The sequence below is a fragment of the Meriones unguiculatus genome, chromosome 9 (genome assembly GCF_030254825.1).
Source record: "Meriones unguiculatus strain TT.TT164.6M chromosome 9, Bangor_MerUng_6.1, whole genome shotgun sequence".
NCBI lineage: Eukaryota > Metazoa > Chordata > Mammalia > Rodentia > Muridae > Meriones > Meriones unguiculatus.
The window spans coordinates 23,786,785-23,794,765 of NC_083357.1; positions in this window are offsets into that span (position 1 = coordinate 23,786,785).

Below are 7,981 nucleotides of genomic sequence, written 5' to 3' on the forward strand. Positions count from 1 at the left end.
GAGCTCAGCCTATCCAAACAGGCACCACCCTAAACACTTCACATAGTTCGATTTATTTAATTTTCACAGTGAGTCATTTAGATGGTGACCTTATACACAAGGAAATGAACAGAAAGCTCGCCCACAGCCCTGTATCTGGTGACAGCCAGTGAGTCAGTCTGTAATTGTCACTGTGCTTGGACCCTCCCCTGGGCACCAGAGAACCTAGGTCATCTCCGTCACTGCAGAAATGAAATCAGACACAGGCTTTGCCCTGGACCCTGGCCAGATTTCCAGAGCAAATTGTGGCTGTGAGTTGGAGAGAGCCTTGAGGGCATGAGTGGCTAAGGCTCCTGGGTGTGGTGGTGGTGGGGCAGCCTGACACACAGGGGCTCCTACCATCTTCCTTGGATTGTTCTCACGGCATGAAGTGGGTAACAGGCTCAAGTGAGCTTCAAGCTAGGTCCAGGTCCTCCCTGCTGGAGCTGATCTTAGAAACCAGGGACCAGAAGGCTTTCAGGACCAGGGCTTCTCATCATTTCATGGTTCATTCTTGTTCCAAAGCCTGGAGCACTTCAGTCAGGGTGGGTGGTGCAAGTTCCCAGGCATTTTAAGGCTCTCTGAGGTCTCCAAAACTCCTGCCTCTAAACAGAGAGGGGTGCCAAAGACCCCCAGAGATAGATTACATAATGCTTTGCTGACTTTAGATTTTTTAAATTCTAATGGACAACAAGTAATGGCTGCAGAGAAACATTGGGTTATAGAAAAAAAATGTTGAAATATTTCAGCCTGTCTATTTCAAAGATACCCTAACCCCACAATGGAGCAGGAAATGTGTTACACTGGGGAAGGGGTTTTTTGTATGTTCATACAGGAGAGTAGTAATTATGAGTTCCATCAAAACTGATAAAAAACCAAGATATGACAGAGGAAGACCACCTGAAGATCTTGGCCATACACGAGAAGAAAGAAATCAAGAAGACTAAACAGGACAGGTAACATAACTTGCTGATCCCTCCACACGGGAGGGATTTGTATGTCCCTCTGAGACTGACTGGGACATACAAATGTCTCTAGCCAGAACTTCAACTCTGCATAGCTAATAAATCTTGTTGGCAACAAAATCCTCAAGGTTTACTATGCCATTCTTTTAAATAGCGTAGATAAAATTGGTATTACAGTTTGGTGTACAATCCAGACTGGCTTATAGAAAGATAGATGTCTTTCTTCTGCTCATACAAAGAGCAGAGAACCATCCTTTTTGGTCTGTGCCTCCCATACATCTCATGCATTTATTATTTTAGAACTTTATATTACTGTGAGAGAGTATGTTTTCAGAACAAAAGAACTGGAAACCAGTGACGAATCCGACCTGATGGGATTTACCCTGGAGGATGCTGAAATGTCCTGCCTCAGCTGCTTCAGTTGCAGTTTCCCATCAAAGACTGCTTTCAAGACTGCTTCAAAGAAAGCTGCTGATCTCAATTGGTTCAACTTTCAGACTGTTCCAAACAGGACTTCAATTAAGCCTGAAATTTCCCAACACTTAGAGACTGGACTACAAATGTTATTGCTTGCTTAATTAACCATTTTTTCCAATTTTATTTGGGAAATAAAGTATTTATTCCTATGCTCCCAAATTAGCAGGAAGCAACCTTAAGAGAATAATGTCCCATTCCCATAAAGAGAGGTGGATAAATTTTGCTTGTTTTATGAGCTATGGATATTTATTGTCATTTAGGAGATGGTTACAAGTTATTATAAAAAAAAACAGCTATAAAAACTGAGACTCAGGGATTTTTCACTTCTTTTTCTTTCTTAGGTAGGAAGAAAGGATAAAAAATAAAAATAAAAACCAAAGCAACCAGGAAGGTGGAGAAGCAGGGGGCAACAGAGTGGTCACACAGCTCGGGAGCAGCAGGTCAGCTCTGGCTGGCTGGGCCACAGGACTTGGCCTCCCCCTCTGGCCAGGCACTGTGTAGCAGATAGCCAGCAGTTAAACTTCCCAGGGCAGCGGGGATGCAGGGTGGGCCTGTGTGGGGACATTGGCATCAATCAGGCTAGACTGCCTTGTTAATTGGACATCTCTGAAGACAGTTGGGCTGGGGCTCTTCTGGAGTGGAACTCTGAGAGCACATTCTATCATTCACTAGGGCAACCAGCTGGACTAAGACCAGGAAAATGTCTAGAGGCCAGATTCCAGGCCAGAGGCCAAGTTCTCAAAGTACCCCCAGCAGGCTCCTCACTGACACGAGTCTGGTTAGATACTAAAGCAGGAGTCATGTTGGGATTACATGCTAGCTCTACCCCTCACAGCTGTGTAGCCTTGGGGACATGGTTTAACTTTTCTGACACAAAATTCTTGTCCCCATTCATCCACCTGCACAGGATCTGATTGGGTGATTAAGTGTAAGCTGAAGCCACTATTTTACCAAAGTGTTGCTTGGATCCTGTCACTTGCTTACAAGCTTATGTTCTGGGCTGAAGCTTGGTTGGAGTGCACAGTGCCCTGTATTCAATCCCCAGCACTGTCTGAAACTAGTGCGTTAGTGTGTGCTTGTCACCCAAACACCCAGGAAGAGGCAGGAAAACCAGGTCACATTGAACTACATTGTGAGTTCAAGGCCAGCCTGGGTTACACGTGGCTCTTTCTCTAAATCAAAGGAGAGTAAAATAATAAAAGCTTATGCTGGGTTGGAGGAGCTACAATGGTCCTGTCCTGTAGGGCTGAGGATGAAAGGAGGTAGTGGCTTGGAGAAAGCCTCTGGAGAAGGCCTCAGTATAGCAAGGCACCACCGTCACGGTGCTGATGATAACGGTGCCGAGTTCTGTGCCCACTGGTGAGTCCCAGGCAGCTGCACTTAAAACTGGGCTGAAGGAATTCCTGCCACCATCCCTTTCCTGGAGAACAGAGCCTGACATGGAGTAGGTTTTAGGAAACACATGTAGGTGATTTTTACAGTAGCATTGGGTGGTGGAGGGACAACTGTATAAAATGCCCCACTTCCAGGTTTACAGGGCGAATATATCCAGCCACACTTGCTTCTAGGACCTTCTTTTCTACTCCCAAGAGTCTAGTTCATGCACCTGCCCCTATGCCATAGGGTCTTTGCATTTGCTATTTTCACTCTTCCAGTATGCTCCCTCCTCACTACCCATCATCTTTTGGTTTCTGCCTGATGCTCTCCTTTTGACCTGTCAGGAATCACCTCCTCAGAGAAGCCTTCTTGACCCTTCTGGAAGCCTTGTGGGTTCTCTGGTCAGTATTTTATTTTATTTTATTTTTCTCACCTCTCTTGTCTAGAATGGATCTGTCCCATCTTACTTATTAGTTTCCCCCTTGATTTAAGACAGTGTTGGTCCCATTGTAGTAGCTCAAGTGTCACCCAATGATGATGGAGTTACTGAAACAGTCTAGCTGGGCTCCACACAGTCTTACTCAACAGGGGCTGGGGGAGGAGTCAGAGGGCAAAGTGCTTGCTATATAACTCTAAAGACCTAAGTTGGATTCCCAGCATCATGTTAAACACTGGGCATGTGACCTTTACTAACCCAGATCTGGAACACAGAGGCAGGAGGATCCTGGGTGCTGAAATAGTGAGCTCTGGGTTCAGTGTGAAGATTAGCTCTGGGCTAATCTTTACTGTCTACTTAATTTCATCTGGAATTGACTAAAACCTAAGCAGCTAGGCACACTTAGCTTTGATGTGGGAAGACCCACCATAAGTCTGGATCATCTGAGGCCATAAGACCACCCTAAATTCGCACCCACTGTTCAGATAGCAGCCTACCAAAACGGGTGTGGAAGAAAGAAGTCTTCTGCTTTCTACCTGCTTGCCCTGACTCTTGAAGACAAGTTCATCTACCCTGCTCTTGGGCATTCCTTCTCTGGTGTTAGAACCTACTTCTTCATATACCGAAGACCAGCTGGGACATCCAGCCTCATGGACTGAGCAACTACTAGATTCTTGGCCTTTCTGTTGGGAGACAGCCATTGTTGGATGAGCCAGGACTCAACTGTATTAGTCAGGGTTCTCTGGAGTAACAGAACTTATAAATCTCTCCAATATAGAGAAAAGGGATTTATTAGAATGATTTAGAGGCTGTGGTCCAGCTAATACAACAATGGCTGCCTATGAACACAACATCCAAGAATCCAGTAGCTGTTCAGTCCACAAGGCTGGATGTCTCAGCTGGTCTTCAGGATACACCAGAATCTTGAAGAAGTAGGTACTAACGCCAGTGAATGGAATGATCTTGCTAGTGAGTACAAGATCAAGCACACAAAGAACAAAAGCTTTGTTCTTCCATGTCTTTATATAGGTGTCTAGCAGGAGGCATGGCCCAGATCACACATGGAGTTTCCCAGATCAAAATATTTGTATTAAAGGCCTGTCTCCCCACCTTAAGATCTGGATTAGAAGCATATCTTCCCATTTCAAATTAAGCAAAAATCCTTCACAGATGTGCCCTTCCAGTTTCAGATTTTGGGTAGTTCCAGATGTAATCAAGTGGACAACCAAGATTAGCCACCATAACTGCCCCTGAGTCACTATAATAACCCCCTTTGGTGTATCTCATTCTATCAGATTCAGTCTATCTTTCTGTTCCTCTTACCCCAATACAGTGAGAGACCCTGTCTCAAAAAATAAGACAGATGGCAACTTTGGAAGTCTTTGTGTGTCAGCATCCGGCCTCCATATGTACACATCTGGGTGAGCACATATGCACATCACACACACACACTCATTCACACAATACATACTTACACACATTCTCAGACACATTCATACACACACATTCACTCACACACATATACACACATGCACTCACATACTCACATAACACACATGCTCTCACACACATACATATACACACGCATGCATTCACACACACACACACACACACACACACACAGTCATTTCATGACAAAATGTTATTCCACAGCTCTTGTGCTGTATCCTCTCGAGCCCACATTCTGGCCAAGAAAACATGCATTTGCTCCCCACTCTTTTTTCTCTAGTATAGTCTAGCTTGGGCTCATCTTCCTTCCTGATGGGAGAGCTGCAGGTTGCAAAGGGCCCAAATGGCCATCAGCTGGAGTAGTCAACCTGAAGTCCACCCCTCCCCCACAACCATTTCATAATTATCCACTGGCTTGGCTCTTGGTGGGTGTGAAGGGAAGGACTTTTACACACTCATTACATTTTCCCTCATCTGCCTGGACTCCTGCTAAAACAGGGCTTACGAGCTGCATGGGAGCCTATTGGCTGTGCTTTCTCTCAGACTGTGAAGCCCTGTTCTGAGCAGAAGGACCCAGTGCAACGCCCAGACCACACTACATCAGCAGGAGTTTACGCTCTAGGGAAGTGGAGAGCCAAGGATCAGGTGTCCCAGGTCCCTCTGTACTTTCTCATTGGGTGGCTCCACATCCCCTAGCCTCTTCCTCTTCATCTGCAGGATGGAAGCAAACATCTACCCCTTCCTAGTAACCAGTGGGAGGAAGCCAGGATCACAGAGGGGGAAAGCTTTGGAAACAGACACTCCAAACCCTGTAACCAGCTGGTCTCCATTCCCCCAATGCCACAATGGCATAGGCCTGGGATGTTGACCCTGGGGTTCTGTGCAATTCTCAAACGTCTTCAGAGGCATTCAGGAGGAGCACAGTGGGCAGAAGAGAGGGTGGGAAGAGAAGAGGAGGAGAGAGTTATTCACTTCAGAGTGGGGTTAGGGCAATTGTATCTGAAGGGTGGGTTCAAGTGGCAAAAGAGACGGTGGGAGTTCAGTCCTTATTCTGAGGCATTTGACCCATGTGGTCTTGACAGGTCCCTTGACCTTTCTAACCTTCCTTTTTTTGTTTGTTGTTTTTAAATTTTTTATTAATTATACTCTATTCACTTTGTATCCCCCCTGTAGCTCCCTCCCTCTTCCCCTCCCAATCCCTCCCTTCTTCCCTCTTCTCCACGCATGCCCCTCCCCAAGTCCACTGATAGGGGAGGTCTTCTTTTCCTTCCTTCTGATCTTAGACTATCAGTTCTCATCAGGAGTGGCTGCATTGTCTTCCTCTGTGGCCTGGTAAGGCTCCTAACCCCTCAGGGGAGGTGATCAAAGAGAAGGCCAATCAGTTCATATCAGAGACAGTCCCTGTTCCCATTACTATGGAACCGACTTGGACAAGTTAGGAGCCTGCCACAGAGGACCTCTGAAAGGCTCTGCTTTGCAGACTATCAAAGCAGATGCTGAGACTTATGGCCAACCTTTGGGCAGAATGCAGGGAATCTTATGAAAGAAGTGGGAAATAGTAAGATCTGGAGAGGACAGGAAGTCCACAAGGAGAGCAACAGAACCAAAAAATCTGAGCACAGGGGTCTTTCCTGAGACTCATACTCCAACCAAGTACCATGCATGGAGATAACATAGAACTCTTGCACAGATGTAGCCCATGACAGTTCAGTGTCCAAGTGGGTACTTTTCTAACCTTCTTATCATATGTAAAAGCGAGTATTGTGGTTCCCATTCCATGATGTCCTGAAGATGAAGTGAGGTAGACATTGATATTTCGCTCTGGGCAGAGCTTCTAGGAGTCTGCAGTTCTCCAGCAGCAAGACTGGTATCATGCTGCCAGTAAGGGTGGTAAGTTCCCTGCCTATTGCTAAGACCCCGATATCCAGTTCAGTCTTTCCCAAGAGGTGAGGGGCCCTAGTACCCTGTCCTCCCTTTCATTCCTATGCTGTCATCTGCTGGTGAGAATCAGAATTGCAGCTTCTGGAGAGCTCATGGTGGAAGGGAGTAGATACTGTATGTCACGAGAGTGTCTCCACTTACTCTTACGGTATGTAGAGAGCCAACCATAGGCAGGGATCAGGGAAGCAGACACAAGCCTCAGATCCTGAGGCCACCATTAGCGTGTGGAGATTCTTGGAGGCCTGTCCACAGCAATGAGCTAGTCAAGCCCAAGTCTCATCCATTTTACCTTCTGACTCAGCTCATCATCTTCTGCTTCTTGATGACAGAGAGGTCTCTTCCCGGCCTCCTTACTGCTACCTAACACTGAGTTTTATGAAAATAGCAGACCTAACCATTCCTTGTCTAGTTTAAACATCCATGTCACCACTGTCCCAGGCCCAACCTCTCTGCCTGGCACAGAAAACTGGCGCTCAGCTCACCCTTTCAGTCTTATCCTCACCCTCTAGCCCTCCCATGCCTTGTTCACAGGTCTGTCCATCCAGTCACACACCTCTGTTCCGATGTTGCCTGGCTGACTCCTAGGCAATCTACAGAGGGGCTTCTGTGGATGCTACCACAGAAGCCACCACAGAGGAGGGGACCTGGGTGCAGCATTGCTCTCTTTCCCTCCCCTGCTGCCTCTCTGAGCCTCTTCTGCCCTAGGAGTCTCTTTCCTCAGTTCTGAGCAGGTGACATGTTCTCAGCTTCGTCTAGCACACTGTGCAATGTGTACAGTGTCTTCCCTTACCCCCGATGGCCACCCAAGTCCTTTTAAAATAGTGACCACTGCCAAGCTGTCTGCCTCCTCCTGTCTCTGGCCATGAACTCACATTTTTGAAGACTTTACTGGCTCCTTTTAAATCTTATAAGGTATCTTCGCTCACTGTATATAAACACTTTTTAGGAATACAAAGGTATTTGTGAAAACTGCCTGCCATTTTCATTCTCACAGTGGGCTTTTGAAGCATTAGACTGGTGTGGGTACAGGTATTTATGTGGTGTCTGAAGACATGTAGGGTAGTCTAGAACAGAGGGACTTACTAGGGTGGCTGAGTGGTCATCTTTTAGCTTCCTTAGTTTAGTCTACTCAAAGCTGTCACACTGGGGCTCGTGTCTCATATCATAACCTGCTCCAGGTTCCTAAACTCTATCTTTTCTCCACCAGGACCTTGACATGTGTGAAGTCCTCCCCGTGCCCAGGGCTTAGAAACTTACCGCTTGAGACTGGGGCTTTCCACCCAACAAAGCTCAAGGTCTTCCAGTACACGCTTCTGTG